General features: G+C 39.5%; 1 protein-coding gene across 2 annotated transcripts in view; it reads left to right on the plus strand.

Moving 5' to 3' along the window:
- Positions 1-4,205: 4,205 nt before the first annotated feature.
- LOC138765129 (monocarboxylate transporter 1-like) overlaps positions 4,206-15,789 on the plus strand; it is a 61,630-nt gene continuing 50,046 nt past the window's right edge. For both annotated transcript variants that reach the window (XM_069941924.1, XM_069941933.1), the window contains exon 1: positions 4,206-4,370. The gene's annotated coding sequence lies outside the window, so the exon portion shown is untranslated. The remainder of the gene's footprint in view (positions 4,371-15,789) is intronic.

Consider the following 15,789-nt stretch of genomic DNA (forward strand, 5'->3'; position numbering starts at 1 on the left):
ATCACCGGAGAAAATGGGAATCCAACTTCCATACAACAAGCAAGGCCCACTCCCCACCAACAATTGCTAGAAATCCAAAGTAAAGCAGAAATAGCTGAAACACAAAAGTAGGTTCATGGTGAAGGAAAGGCAGGAGGTGGCAGCATTGAAGAGGTGCATTCTTACACCATCAAGAGCTTGTAAAACAGCAGTGACTGGAAGATGAGAGGGAATTTGTGCATTGTCATTGAGTGACAGCCATTTTCTCTCCTCGAGTTTGATGAGCTAATGGGCTCTTGCCAGCCTGCCACAACTAGCACTGGTTATTCCCTATCTGATCACTATGTTTCTGGGGCTTGTGCCTGCCAGCATTAGATATCCAGCAATATTGGACAATATGAAAGCTAGATAGGAGTCATGGTTGGTGGAGTAGACTGTGATACTGCTATTGGAAACCAATTCTTTTTACTGACCTTCAATGAGGCTATTAAACATTGATCTTTTTCTTTGGGGTTTCACTCCAGGCAATGACCTTGAATGGAATCTGCCCTTAACTGTGGTTCTGGATGATTTCAGGTCACTGCCAGGAGAGGATCTGGCAGAGCAATTATTAGTGAAGGATTCAACCTTCCTTCAGTGAGCTGGAGTTCAAGCTCGAGTGAGTAGCACCTAGATTCTAGGTGAAAAGGACCTATGGCCATTAGGTATAAATAGTAGCCAAGAAACTAGGAAGCAGGTGTGATTTGCATCCCTCCTATCATCAACAAGACTGTTACCGACAAAACAATAAACCAATCCTCCCCTCCTCAATATCTCGCCACAAACCTGGACATGTTCTTTGGGTTTTGGTTCCTTCAGAATATGGATTCTTTTCAGCATTTTTGTACACTTTGGTTTTTGCCGGGTTTAGGTCACAGTCACGTCTGCTTGTTACTTTTGAAGAGACACTTGGGGCTGAGCTTCACTCGAAATTCCCATCTTTCATGTTAATCTTTCTCATTTCCATAGCGATGAATGAAAAGTTAATTTCTTCCTTTTAAGATTTGAACAAGCTCTTATATTTTGTTGTGATCATTTATTTATTGGTGGCAAGGAAGTTTAGAAAGTGGGATGTGTCAAAGGAGAACTTATTGAGGGTGAGGACAAGTTCTGCAAATATTTATTGGTTCTTGCAATTACCAATTAGTTATGAGCAATTAAAATTACATCAGGGTTTTTTCCAAAAATAAACTTTATTCACAATAAATTATTTACAAAAAAGAAAACTTGTGGTGCTATGTAATTACACCACTAGGTCACCAGGGGTCACCCCGGTGACCTTGTAGATAAAGCAGTCCAGAGCTAGTCTAGCCTTCCAGGTTCGTCTTGCAGAGAGACAAGACCTCTTAGTGTACATATTAGTTTATTAAAGCTGTCTTTTACTTGCACTGCTGGTGTGGTTATTTGTCAGTACAAAACCGTTCAAAGTCTCTTGGTGCCATAATGTCATGTTGATACATTCCCATCATTATACATTGACACAGATGCTCTCTGTTTACACCTTTGCTACCACTGTGGTGCTTTGTGCCAGTTCCCCTTCTGTTGTTTGAAGGGCCTTCCCTCAGTCTCAGCCCCTCAATACCCAGTGAAAGAAGGACTCTCGGCTGTGGTCCTTCCCCACAGCTCCCTCGTGTTGGGTGCGCCAAGGCTCAGTGCATCTCTCAGCATGTGCTCCTGTAGCCTGGAAATTGTCAGTCGGCAGGATTTCCCCAGTTAATACGAATTCAGCTGCATTAAGTAATTAAAGAAAAATGATGATAAAAATCAATGGCTCCTTACACTGATGCCACCACATTTAGGAAGAAGAAACACATCTGTTCTGTAAAAGTGCATTTGTGGATCTAGTTATTCTGAAACTTGCCGGAGAAACATAGAACAGCACAACACAGAAACAGGCTCTTCATCTTTCTTGCCTGTGTCAAACAGATGTGCATGTTAAACTGCAACTCTGACGCCTGCATGTGGTACATACCCTTCTATCCCTGAATATTCATGCACCTATCTAGCAGCCTACCTCTTAAACACCACTGTTTCATTTGCATTCACATTATTCCTGGCAGCCTGTTCCAGGCACTTACCACTACAGGTGTAAAAACATTTGCCTTCACACATCTTCATTAAACATTACCCTTATCACCTTAAATACACATCCTCTTGTATGTGTCATTTTTACTCTGGAAAGGAACATTGAATATGACTGCCTCCCAATAAATGCCTCTCATAATTTTATAAACTTCGATCTAAACTCAGTAAAAAGAAATCTGGTCACTTTGATTTAACACCTCACCTGAAAGATAACACCCCTGCTGGACACATGGGACTTAGCTCCACTTGAAATTCCCATCTTTCATGTTACTCTTTTTCATTTCCATTGCAATGAACAATGAGTTCACTTCTTCCTTTTAGTCTGTTGGTATGGCCTAGATTCTGTGCCCAAGGATCCTAGAACAGCATGTGTAACCATGGCTGATCATGTACAGCTGTAATATTACTTCTGGCACAGATGTAGTCATCTGCTTAATTCTGGGAAAGGCGCCATCCCAGGATTTGCTGTGTTGGAAAACAATTCCTGGAACACCATCAATTAATAGAAGACCATAAGATATAGGAGCAGAAAATAGCTATCCAGCCCATCAGGACAACCCCGACTATTTAATCATGAGCTGATCCACTTCCCCACTCAGCTCCACTCCCTTGCATTCTCCCCATAAACTTTGATGCCCTGGTTAATCAAGAACCTATCAATCTCTGTCTTAAATACACCCAATGACCTGGCCTCCATAACTGCTTGTAGCAACAAATTCCAAAGATTTACTGGTTCCTCTGGCTGAAGAAATTCCAAAACATCTCTGTTTAAGAAGACTCAAATAATCTTGCACAGTACTGCAGCAGGTTTGGGGGCATCTATATATTTTTTGATTGAACTGCTAACCTCTTGTCCACAGTTGAGTCGGTTTAATCTCAGGACATCTCAGAATGGCTTGTTCAGGGACATGACTTGTGGTACTCAGGGACTCAGTCAGGACTTCAGTCTGTCCTCAATAACCACTATCAGTAAACATTCTCCGAGGCAGATATTAACTCACACCTGGCCAGTCACTCATTTCCAGCCAGCCAGTTGGACAATCCATAACTTGTGGCTGGCTAATCATTGAGGGAGTGGGGGGGGAGAATCTCATTGAAACGTTGTGTGGTGATACGACCACCAGCCTACTGCAGGGGGCGACCTCTGTACCTGCAGGAAGATCACCTAAGGGGCTGACCTCACCTGGTCGGCTGTGAATCAACTGACCTGAGTCGGCCCCTCCTGGGCCAGTCACTCATGGAGCCATCAGGACAGAAACTGATGTACAGACTTTTAACTGTGCTGAGTTTTGTGTTTGCTTGATGTACCGCAGTGTGCCACATGTTGAAAGGCTTGGACAGTGTAGATGTAGAAAAGTTGTTTCCCATGGTGGGAGAGTCTCGGACAAGAAGGGCACAACTTCAGGATTGAAGGGTGTTCACTTAGAACAGAGATGAGTAGGAATCTCTTTAGCCAGAGGGTGGTAAATTTGTAGAATTTGTTACCATAGACCACTGTGGACACCAAGTCATTGGGTGTATTTAAGGCAAAGATTGATGGGTTCTTGATTTGCTGGGGCATCAAAGATTATGGTGAGAAGGCAGAGCAGTGGGGATGAGTGGGAAAATGGAGTGAAGCACGAAAGTCTGCAGACGCTTATCACCGCCTCCTATGGACGTTGCGACACCTGCTGAGTTCCTCCAGCATTTCTATGTTTTAACTGAGTGGAAAATGGATCAGCTCATGATTAAATGGTGGGGCAGACTCAATGGGCTGAATAGCCTCTTTCTATTCCTATGTCTTATTTTATATAATTTACTCATTCATATTGGTTAGTATTTGCTACCTGTTGGTCAGTCTCTCATTCCCTTCTGGTCAGTAACTGGTCAGCGACAGTTTCCATTGGTCTATTTGTATACTTCTCACTGGTCATTTCCTCATTCCCTGCTTTGTCACAGTCTCTTTGGCCCATTTATTCATTTCCTGGGAGTCAGTGACTCATTTCCTATTGGTCAGATAAACTCTGTCCTGGTTGGTTATTATGCCCCACTGGTCAGCCATACAGCTAATGAATCATTCATTAACTGCTGGCCGTTGCTTATTCTCCACCAGTTGGCAATTCATTCCCTGCAAGTCATTTACCCATTCCCTGTCTGGAAGGTTCTTGCTCTCTGCTGGTCAACGAGCCACGATCTGCAGCTGAACTCAGGCATGGAGTTCATTGAGTAGTTAGAGCCTCTGGCAGAATTCACGTAGTGATTACACTGCTACAGTGCCAACGACCCAGGTTTGAATCTTGTGCAGTCTGCTTGTACATTTTCCCTGTGTCTGCATTGGGTTTCCTCCGGATGTTTCGGTTTCCTCCCTCCCTTCAAACTTATGCGGGTTGTAGGCCTATTGCCTGGTGAACCAGAAGCACCTGTTACAGTCCTGAATGTCTAAATTTAATTAAAAAAATTTACTTAAATTGGGTGTCCGTCCATCTTTCCTGCTATTGTCAATCTCCTATTTAGAAAACTATCTCAGAATCTGATCTGGTTTGGGAACAATTCAATTATGTTTGATCACAATCTTACCCAGTCTCCAAATTTGGTCTTAATCAGCTAGGGTTGTGCTGTCTCATTACAGAGGACATGAGGACAGACATGGATGCAGTAAATGGTTATTAGTTATTATAGGTAGCTGTTGAAACAGTTGTTGTTCTGTGGTTAGTGATGTATTAATCTGCTGTTCTGGTAAATAAACTCTTAGTTATTTGCAAACTGGAACTGTTTCCAGAGAGTCTGTTTTAGATACGCATTTTGAATGCTGACACTCTGGGATTTTAAATAACCTCTGTCTAAGAGCTAGAACTGAAAATAAGTGACTACAGGCTTATTGCAGTGTAGCAATTATGAACTGAGAGAAACAAGAAAGTCTGCAGATGCTGTGACTGTAACAAAAACACAGAAACACTGGAGGAACTCAACAGGTTACAGTGTTCACAGGAGGCAATGATATATAACCGACGTTTCGGGCCCAAAACGTCAATTATATATCATTTCCTCCTATGGGCACTGCGTGACCTTCTGAGTTCCTCCAGCGTTTCTGTGTTTTTAATTGCCCACTGAGAACAATTATGTACAATGAGTAGTCTCAGCAAAGGTGAACTTCATTGATCCAGTGACACAGGAGAAAATACAGCTGAACATACCAAAGTGGATTTATGACAAAAAAAAACGCTACACAAGCAGAATTAATGTTTCTCGTCAATGACTTTCTGATCGAACGTCATCAATTTGAAACAGGAATGTTGTTTTTCTCTCTCTGCTAGTGCTGTTGACCTGTTGAGTATTATCAGCATTTCATGTTTTCATTGCATTCTAAAAGTCCATCTGTACCAACTTGTTGGCAAATTTATTGAGTAAAATTTTACTTTATGTGAGCTGAGGAACCAATTTTGGAGAGGAGTGAAAGCTAATTGCAGAAATACATTCACTACTGAGGGACTGTACATGCCCCCAGAAAAAGGGGAGAAGTGAGTGTCCACTGTTACACTGTATATGTCCATTTGTGGCCTTGCAAATTCCTTTGGTTCTATCAGCTGGGAGAGAATTTGGAGGATGCTCTTCCGACTGGAATGTTCTCCTCAATTTGCAGTATCCAATCTCCCTTCCCAATCACTGTAAGGGAATTCAACCACGCCAGCCAGAAGAAGTTTTTAACAAACTACCACCAGCACATTACCTGCAAGACCAGAGGAGCCAACACACTGGAACACTGTTGCCGCCACGAAGAATGCCCACGACATGTCTTCATCTGATTACCTGGTGAACAAGCAAAGACTGAGGATTACAGCACCAGTGGTGAACATGGTGAAAGTATGGTTGAGGGAGCCGGAGGAGCACCTGTAGGACTGTTTTGAAATGATGGATTAAACTCATCCTCAGACATGAATGAAGCAGCTGTCACCGATTTCATCAAGACCTGCCTGGATGAGCCCAGGCACACATACTGGGAGTTCTGGACAGTGGGTCTGCACAAGAGGAACAGGTTGCACTTGAACTGGACAGGGTCGGGGAGTCACGTGATGGAGTAATGGCCGGTCGGGGAACTCCAGCCCTCTCCAGAAAAGTAAAAAAAAGACAGTGAAAAAACAAAGGCACAAACACAAAAACCAAAATAAAGTGAAAGTAAAGGTGTGGAGAAAATGGCAGCGAAGAAAGAAAAGCCAAAAGCAACGGGAAGAAGAGAAGAAGAAAAGACGTCGGAAGAAGAAGGTGAAGGCCTTACCTGTACGAGGAGGCCCGCTGCGGAGAGAGAAGCCCGCTCCCTAAGGTCAGTTGAAGCCCCGAACTCGGGATTACAAAAATGGCTCAAGATGCGCAAGACAAAAATAACACTGACGGGAGGGGGCACCAGCTGAGGAGTCGATCTCCACAGCTGAAATTGACAACCACAACAAAGCAGCAAGAAGAAAACATAGAAAATAACGAGAACAAGAAAGAAGGGAGTAAAAAGAAATCAAAGAAACAACAGATGACCAACCCAGAGGAAGAAGACCAGCATCAAGACACTTCTAATAAAAATAAGAAGACCAAAAATACCCAACAAAATAAAACAAACAACCCAACAAGAAAACCAGAAGAGACAGAGGTAAAGGACACAGATCCTGGAGTGGACTCAGAAGAAGAAGAGGAAGAACACAGAGAAAAGGAAGATGAAGGGAAGGGCAAGTACATGGATATATTTTTTTTTAAAGAATATATGGAATCAGTAAAAGAATGGCAGTCACAAGAATTCAGTGAAATAAAAAGAAGAGTAAAAAGTACAGAAGAAAAAATGAATAGATTAGAGATGATCATGTCAGATATAGGAAAAAGAGTGGACAAGGTGGAAGAACGAGAAACAGCCATAGAAATGGAAGTAGATGACTTAAAAAAGAAATTAGAAGAATCTGATAAAAAAGTTAAAGAGACACAAGAGCTGTTAGCTCAGAAGATGGATATAATGGAAAATTATAATAGAAGAAACAATATAAAGATAGTGGGCCTTAAGGAAGATGAAGAAGGCAAGAATATGAGAGAATTTATAAAAGAATGGATCCCCAGGGTCCGAGGAAGACCAGAATTACAGGAAGAAATGGAAATAGAAAGGGCACACAGAACATTAGCCCCTAAACCACAGCCACAACAAAAACAAAGATCCATTCTAGTAAAATTCCTAAGATATACAACAAGAGAAAATATATTGGAGAAAGCAATGAGGAAAATAAGAGAAGACAAAAAACCACAGGAATACAAAGGTCAAAAAAATTTTTTCTATCCAGATATAAGTTTTGAACTCCTGAAGAAGAGGAAGGAGTTTAATATAGCAAAAATGATCCTATGGGAAAAAGGATATAAATTTATGCTAAAGTATCCAGCGGTACTTAAAATAGTTATTCCAAGGCAGCAAAACAGACTATTCTTGGATCCGGAGGAAGCAAGAAAATTTGCAGAACAACTACAAAACAGACAGAGAGATGAAGATATGTAACGAGAACAAAAATGACCACAAGGTATATGTATGTGAGCCTGCAGCTGACGTGGACATTTACCCCCTCCATAAATCTTCGTCCGCGAAGCCAAGCCAAAGAAAGATATATAAATATATATATATATATATGTGTGTGTGTGTGTGTGTGTGTGTGTATGTGTGTATGTATATATATAAAAAAATAGAGTATAGGTAAGAACTAAGAAGGGAAAGAAAGGGAAGAAAGGAAGTATGGGGGGATTAAGAGAGTGACCTTTGTTATATATGAAGATTAAAATATTTTCTGGGGGGGCTGGGTGGGGAAGAGTTACAGTCACTGCGAAATCAGTTGACGTTTGCGAGTGAATTTGCAAATCCAAATGGAGGGGGGAGATGTGGTTGCCCAACAAGGGACAAAGGGCAACTCAGAAAGGGGAGGGGATAGTGGGGTTAAAGGAATTTTAGATAGGAGAATAAGGGAAATGTTTGATGTTTTAGAAATGTTGTCTTATAATGTGTTCAAAAAAAGAAAGCAGAAATGGATAAGAAGGAAAGGTGATGATGAGGAAACGGAAAGGAAAGATAAACAAAGTATGAAATGGCTATGTTGAACTATATGATTTTAAATATTAATGGAATACATAACCAAATCAAAAGGAAGAAACTGCTAAATTTACTGAAAAAAGAAAAAATTGATATAGCATTCGTACAAGAAACACACTTAACTGAAGTAGAACACAAGAAATTAAAGAGAGATTGGAAAGGACATGTAACAGCAGCATCATATAATTTAAAAGCTAGAGGAGTAGCTATATTAATCAGTAAAAATGTACCAATCAAAATAGAAGAGGAAATAATAGATCCAACACAGGGAGATATGTAATGATAAAATGTCAGATATATTCGGAGTTTTGGAATTTACTCAATGTATATTCACCTAAGGAAGAAGATCAAAAATTTATGCAAGATATCTTTTTGAAGATAGCAGACGCGCAAGGGAACATACTAATAGGAGGGGATTTCAACCTTAATTTGGATTCAAACATGGATAAAACTGGGAAAAAAATTAACAGAAAGAACAAAGTAACCAAATTTATAATTAAATCGATGCAAGAAATGCAACTTTTGGATATATGGAGGAAACAACACCCAAAGGAAAAGGAATATTCATATTATTCGGGTAGACATAAAACATACTCAAGAATAGCCCTATTCCTGTTATCAGCTCGCATGCAAGAGAGAGTTAGGAAAACGGAATATAAAGCTAGACTATTATTGGACCACTCACCCCTGTTATTGACAATAGAGTTAGAGGACATCCCACCAAGAATGTATAGATGGAGATTAAACTCCATGCTATTTAAAAGGCAGGATTTTAGAGAATTCATTGAACGACAAATTAAAATGTACTTTGAAATAAATACAGAATCAGTGAAAGATAAGTTTATACTATGGGACACAATGAAAGCGTTCATCAGAGGGCAAATAATAAGCTATGTAACTAAGATAAAGAAGGACTACAATCAGGAAACAGAGCAGTTGGAAAGGGAAATAGCAAATATAGAAAAAGAATTAGCAATGAAGGAAGACACAACTAAAAGAAGAGAATTGGCAGATAAAAAAATAAAATATGAAACACTACAAACATATAAGGTGAAGAACATAATGAAGACAAAACAGAAATATTATGAACTAGGAGAAAAAACGCACAAAATTCTAGCGTGGCAGCTTAAGACAGAACAAACTAAAAGAATGGTATTGGCATTAAGGAAAAAAGACAAGCAAATCACATATAATCCAACAGAGATTAATGAAAACTTCAGAGAATTCTACGAACAATTATATCAAACTGAAAACGAAGGGAAAGAAGACAAAATAGATGAATTTTTAACTAAAATTGAACTACTGAAATTACAAACAGAGGAACAAAATAAATTAACAGAACCATTTGAAATAGAAGAAATACAGGAAATAATAAAAAAAAACTACCGAATAATGAAACACCAGGAGAGGATGGATTTCCAATAGAATTCTATAAAACATTTAAAGATTTATTAATTCCTCCCCTTCTGGAAGTAATCAACCAGATTGATAAAACACAAAGCTTACCAGATTCATGCAAAACAGCAATAATTAAAGTAATACCAAAGACAGGGAAAGATCCACTCGCACCAGCGTCATATAGACCAATATCTTTACTTAACATAGATTATATGATAATAGCTAAACTATTAGCAAAGAGATTAGCCGACTATGTACCAAAAATAGTAAATCTAGACCAAACTGGATTTATTAAAAAAAGACAAACAACAGACAATATCTGTAAATTTATTAACTTAATTTATGCAGTAGAAGGAAATAAAGCTCCAGCGGTAGCGGTTGCTTTAGATGCAGAGAAGGCTTTTGACAGAGTAGAATGGAATTATTTATTCAAAGTACTACAAAAATTCATCTTACCAGAGAAATATATTAATTGGATTAAAGCATTATATAAGGGGCCATTGGCGAGAGTGACAGTAAATGGATATATATCAAAACAATTTAACTTAAGCAGATCAACAAGGCAGGGATGCCCACTATCTCCCTTATTGTTTGCATTAGCCATAGAACCACTAGCAGAACTGATAAGAACAGAAAATAAAATAAAAGGGATAAAAATAAAAGACAAGGAATATAAAATCAGTCTATTTGCAGATGACGTTATAGTATACTTAGCAGAACCAGAAATATCAATAAAAGAATTATATAGGAAATTGAAGGAATATGGAGAAGTGTCGGGGTACAAGATTAACGCAAACAAAAGTGAAGCAATGCCAATGAATAATGCGGATTTCTCAAAATTTAAGAAAGAATCACTATTCAGATGGCAAATGCAAGCAATGCGATACCTAGGTATACAAATAAATAAAAACCTCGGCCATCTATATAAACTCAATTATTATCCACTAATGAAAAAAATTACAAGACAACTTAGAGCATTGGAAAGATTTACCACTAACACTGATAGGAAGGATAAACTGTATTAAAATGAACATTTTCTCAAGGATACAATACCTATTTCAGACATTAACAATACGCTTAACAGAGAAATTCTTCAAGGAGTTAAAGAAAATAATAAGGAAATTTTTATGGAAAGGGAGGAAACCGAGGATAGCGCTAGATAAATTAACAGAATGGTATAAACAAGGAGGCTTACAACTACCAAACTTTAAAAATTATTATAGAGCCGCACAATTAAGATACCTATCAGATTTTTATCAAACAAGGGAAAAGCCAGATTGGACTAGATTAGAACTAGATAAAATAGGGGAGAAGGTACCTGAACATATATTATATAAATGGGATGAAAAATTGGTACAACGTAGGAATTCTCCAGTATTGCATCATCTGCTCAACATTTGGAAGAAGATTCATGTAGAAAGGAATAAAACAAATTACCAACTACCAAAACTAATACTGACGCAAAATCAGCTGATCCCTTTTACAATAGATAACCTTTCCTTTAGAGAATGGGAGAAAAAAGGGATCAAAAGAATAGAAAATTGTTTTTCAGGAAATAAATTATTATCTTTTGAACAAATGAAGGATAAATATAATATAACTCACGATACAGTGTTGGCATACTACCAACTGAAATCCTACTTGAAGGAAAAATTGGGAAGCAGTCTGAGGTTACCAGAGGGAAGTAATTTTGAATATGTGATTACAGACACAATGATAATCAAAAAATTTGTAACAAACATGTATATTAAATTACAAGAAAAGGAGAATGAGGAAACAAATGGTAAAACTAAACAAAAATGGGAACAAGATCTAAACATAAAGATAAAGAATGAAACATGGGAGAACCTATACTCAGGAACTATGAGAAATACAATAAACACGAGGTTACGTATGATACAATATAACTGGATACACAGGCTATACATTATACCTCAAAAGTTAAATAAATGGGACCCAACAGTATCTGACAGATGTTTTCGCTGTAAAAAGGAAATGGGAACAACAATTCATGCAATTTGGACATGTGAGAAAGTGAAAAAATTTTGGGAAGATCTAAACCAGATATTAAATAAAATCACAAAAAGCAATGTACCAAAAAACCCAGAGATCTTCCTCCTAAGTAACATAAAAACAAAGAATTTGGGCTCGATTTGGATGGAGCACAAAAAAGATTTGTTATGATAGCCCTAGCTGTAGCAAAAAAATGTATTATGTCAACCTGGAAATTAGAAGATAACTGAGAATACAACAATGGTATATAGAAATGAATAAATGTATTCCATTAGAAAAAATAACCTATAATTTAAGAAATAACATTACAATATTTGAACAAATATGGGAGCCATACATGAAACACAATAGAGAAAGCCTACCGTGGACATCTACCACCTAAAATGACAGAAGGAGAAGTGAATGAAAAGAACTGACTCAGTGGAATTTCTTGTTTATTTTTATTGAGTGACAACATTGTTTGACGGGTTTAATGTATCTTATATTCTGAACTTTAAATAAATGGGAGGGGAGGTGAGGGAGGGAGGGAGGAGAGGAGGGAGGGAGGGGAGGAGGGAAGGGGGGGAGAAAACGACACTGTATATATTTAAGAAGGAAAATGTATGTATCTTGATCAATGTGGTTTATAGTGTGAAAAATAAAAAATTTTAAAAAAAAGAACTGGACAGGGTCCAATATGCTGGCTGGAACGTTTGCTGGTGTTACTCAAGAGCAGGAGGGGTGGGAGCCAAAGCAGTAAAGTAGCATATAAGATGTTCAAGAAACCCTATGCAGGGAGAGTCAAGCCCTGCACACTGATGGAGTCAGTAGGATTATCAATTCTTATACCTATCTGATGCCCATGAAGATGCAGATTGAGAAATGAGGCACAGTGCCAGCATGAATTGGAGTTACAGGATGATTTCTATGGAGCACCTTTCAGAACATAACTAAAAAGACATAGCTAACAGGAAATTGTCCATAAGAACTCATGGAAGCTTGGTGAAGTAATTCCTCTTGATCTCTGTTCTAAAGGAACATTTTATTTATCTGAGGCTGTGCCTTCTGGTCGCAGACTCTCCCATCATAAGTAATCTCCAGTGAGCATCTCCAGTGAGAATTTGTCTTTCTGTGGGTAGAGACTGTGCATCTGTAAACTTTTCAACCATGATGCGTGCACGATACCGTTGACCACAATGTGACATTATCCAGCACACAAAACAAAGGGAAAACATAACTGGCAGATACAAGTGATTAATATGAGATAGGGCAGGGTCAGGGGTTTCTATGGAACATAATGGTTAGTAGGAGCACTTGTGGAGTACATTGAACATAATACCCTTACCTAACAAAGGGGCATCTGTCCCAGATTGGAAGTTTATTAGTTTACTCCCATTCTTTCTTTGGTTTTATGCGAGAGAGTTTCAAACTTTCACTTCCCTTCATGTGAAGAAATGCTTCTTCAAACTTTACTAAATACAACAGCTTCAATTTTCTTTGTTCTGAACTCCCACACCAGCCAGTCAACTTCTGTCCATGTAATCATCTTCAATGGATCACCATAATAATCCCATGAACTCTTATGTTCAGGGTAATGCATAATTAGGGACCTGAGATTGTGTTAAAGGAACTTTATCACTGAGACTTTAGCATGACTTTAATCAAAAGGGAAAAAAGATTGTTCTGGCTTTGACCCAGCAGAACAAACCTTGTTAATTCTTTTAAGTGCAACATCAGAGTATGTAGTTACTGACTTGACCCAGGAGCATCATTTATTATTTTAAAAGAAAAAAATATTCATTAAAAAAAAATTAGAAATAACAGTGCATAGCTTTATTTTCATTCACAGCATCGATCAGTTTAACAGTGTTATCAGGTTTATACACTGTCATTCACCCTGTTATTGACTGAGACATCCCTCTCTCCCCTCCCTTATCGTCCTCCTTTGGGACCGTGCTCCTTGCCCCAGTCTTTTTGTTCAGGCACCTGTTGACAATTTCCCATACCTTGATAAAGGGCTCAAGCTTTATCTTTGCTATATAAAGTGCACTCTTTGACCTGCTGAATTTCTCCCGCATTGTGTTTTTACTTATACACTGTCATGTTGGTACTTTCTTTTTCAAGGCCCCATTACCACTGTGGCCTTTTTGGATGATACAAACTTTAAGTGTTTGAGAGGCTTTTATACAAGGCCTAATCCTTCAATAATTAGTGGCGACAGGATCTAAGACTCACATGTGGCGGGCTGCTGGCGACTCAAGGCAAAAAACCCAAGTAGGTTTTGAGCTGCTGGAGACAGCTGTCAGGGAACTCATGCTGGGCCGTGGACTACTGAAGATTGGTTTGAAACTGGCTGAGGGAGTGCCAGGTATTGGAATCTGGATGTGATGAGGTACTGAAGGCGCTGAAGGATTTCTGATCGCGTCGGACGTTTGGATCTGGAGCTTGGGTCGCCGATGGTTTGGACTGGACTCTGTGTGGCTGCGGAGGCTGCAGAAGCGCTGGAGGTGAATCTACGGACATTTAGTGATTCGGGGGGTGGGGGGACACTCTCTTTTGCTTCTCTTTTTTGAACTGTAAGAGGCGCTTCAGGCAATTTCTGCCAATGGCGAATCTGTCCATCTCACAGCAAGCAAAAGCAATTTTGTAAAAGCAATTTTGTGTAATATGACATTGTTTTATTACACAATAAATAAATTGAATCTTAATCTTGAAGATGGGACCAAATATTCAGCCAGTGGAGTGCTCATAGCAGCTGTTTGAATAAAGTTTGAAAAATGTTGTGTTTGAATAAAAGTGATCATCCAGGATGAAAAGCTGGTTGATACTGTTTGCCATTGGCGTGACTCTCTTAATGTGTCTCCTTATCCCTGGTTAGCATTTATTAGTAAGAATATTAGTAAGGCTTTATCTGTAAACTTGGGGGAGGGGCGGTTAATTATGATCCTATTATTTGTCTTTCGCGAGGCTCCGTGGAGGGGGAGGAACCTGCAGATGTAGCGATGGTTAAATATTTTCAATGTGACTGAAAATAAGGTAAAATGCTTAAAGGTTTATATATTCATGCAAGTGAAACTTGTTCAGTGCAGTGTTTTTGTCTTTTAAACTGTTTATTCTTAATACAGGTGTATTAGTAAGACATTGTAAGAGTGAGTCTCAAGCAACCGGCAAACTCACTTATCCAGCATCAACCAATCCCTGTAGGTGCCAGATACTGGGGGTTTGACCGTATATTTTGTCATCAATAATACTTGGAACTCCCTTCCCATCAGCACCCTGGGAATACTCTCATCAGAAGGACAGCAGTAGCTCAGAAACATGGCAGTAGCTCAGAAACATGGAGGGGTAAATGTCCACGTCAGCTGCAGGCTCGTTTGTGGCTGACAAGTCCGACGCGGGACAGGCAGACACGGTTGCAGCGGTTGCAGGGGAAAAGTTGTTGGTTGGGGTTGGGTGTTGGGTTTTTCCTCCTTTGTCTTTTGTCAGTGAGGTGGGCTCTGCGGTCTTCTTCAAAGGAGGTTGCTGCCCGCCGAACTGTGAGGCGCCAAGATGCATGGTTTGAGGTGATATCAGCCCACTGGAGGTGGTCAATGTGGCAGGCACCAAGAGATTTCTTTAGGCAGTCCTTGTACCTCTTCTTTGGTGCACCTCTGAGACGATGGCCAGTGGAGAGCTCGCCATATAACACGATCTTGGGAAGGCGATGGTCCTCCATTCTGGAGACGTGACCTACCCAGCGGAGTTGGATCTTCAACAGTGTGGATTCGATGCTGTCAGCCTCTGCCATCTCGAGTACTTCGATGTTAGGGATGAAGTCGCTCCAATGAATGTTGAGGATGGAGCGGAGACAACACTGGTGGAAGCGTTCTAGGAGCCGTAACTGACAATAAGTAATTTGTGTGGGATTCCTCCGGTGCTCTGGTTTCATCCCACCATTCAAAATGTAGGTCAATTGGATGTAATTGGGTGGCAAGGGCCCATTGCAGAAAGGGTCTGTTACCGTGCTGTATGCCTAAATTTAAAAGAAAATACTGAATGGAGAGTATTGACTTGAATGCTACATCACAGCTTTCCAATATTTCTGAATGATTCTTCAATTTAGGGACATGGCTAATGGCTATTTCACACAGTAACTGTTAGTTGACGTGAGTGGTGACTGTACTTTCTGTGACAAGGCAAATAAAGGTTTTGCTTAAGGTTGTGTGACACCTTAGTAT

This window comes from Narcine bancroftii, chromosome 5 (genome assembly GCF_036971445.1).
Source record: "Narcine bancroftii isolate sNarBan1 chromosome 5, sNarBan1.hap1, whole genome shotgun sequence".
Lineage (NCBI taxonomy): Eukaryota > Metazoa > Chordata > Chondrichthyes > Torpediniformes > Narcinidae > Narcine > Narcine bancroftii.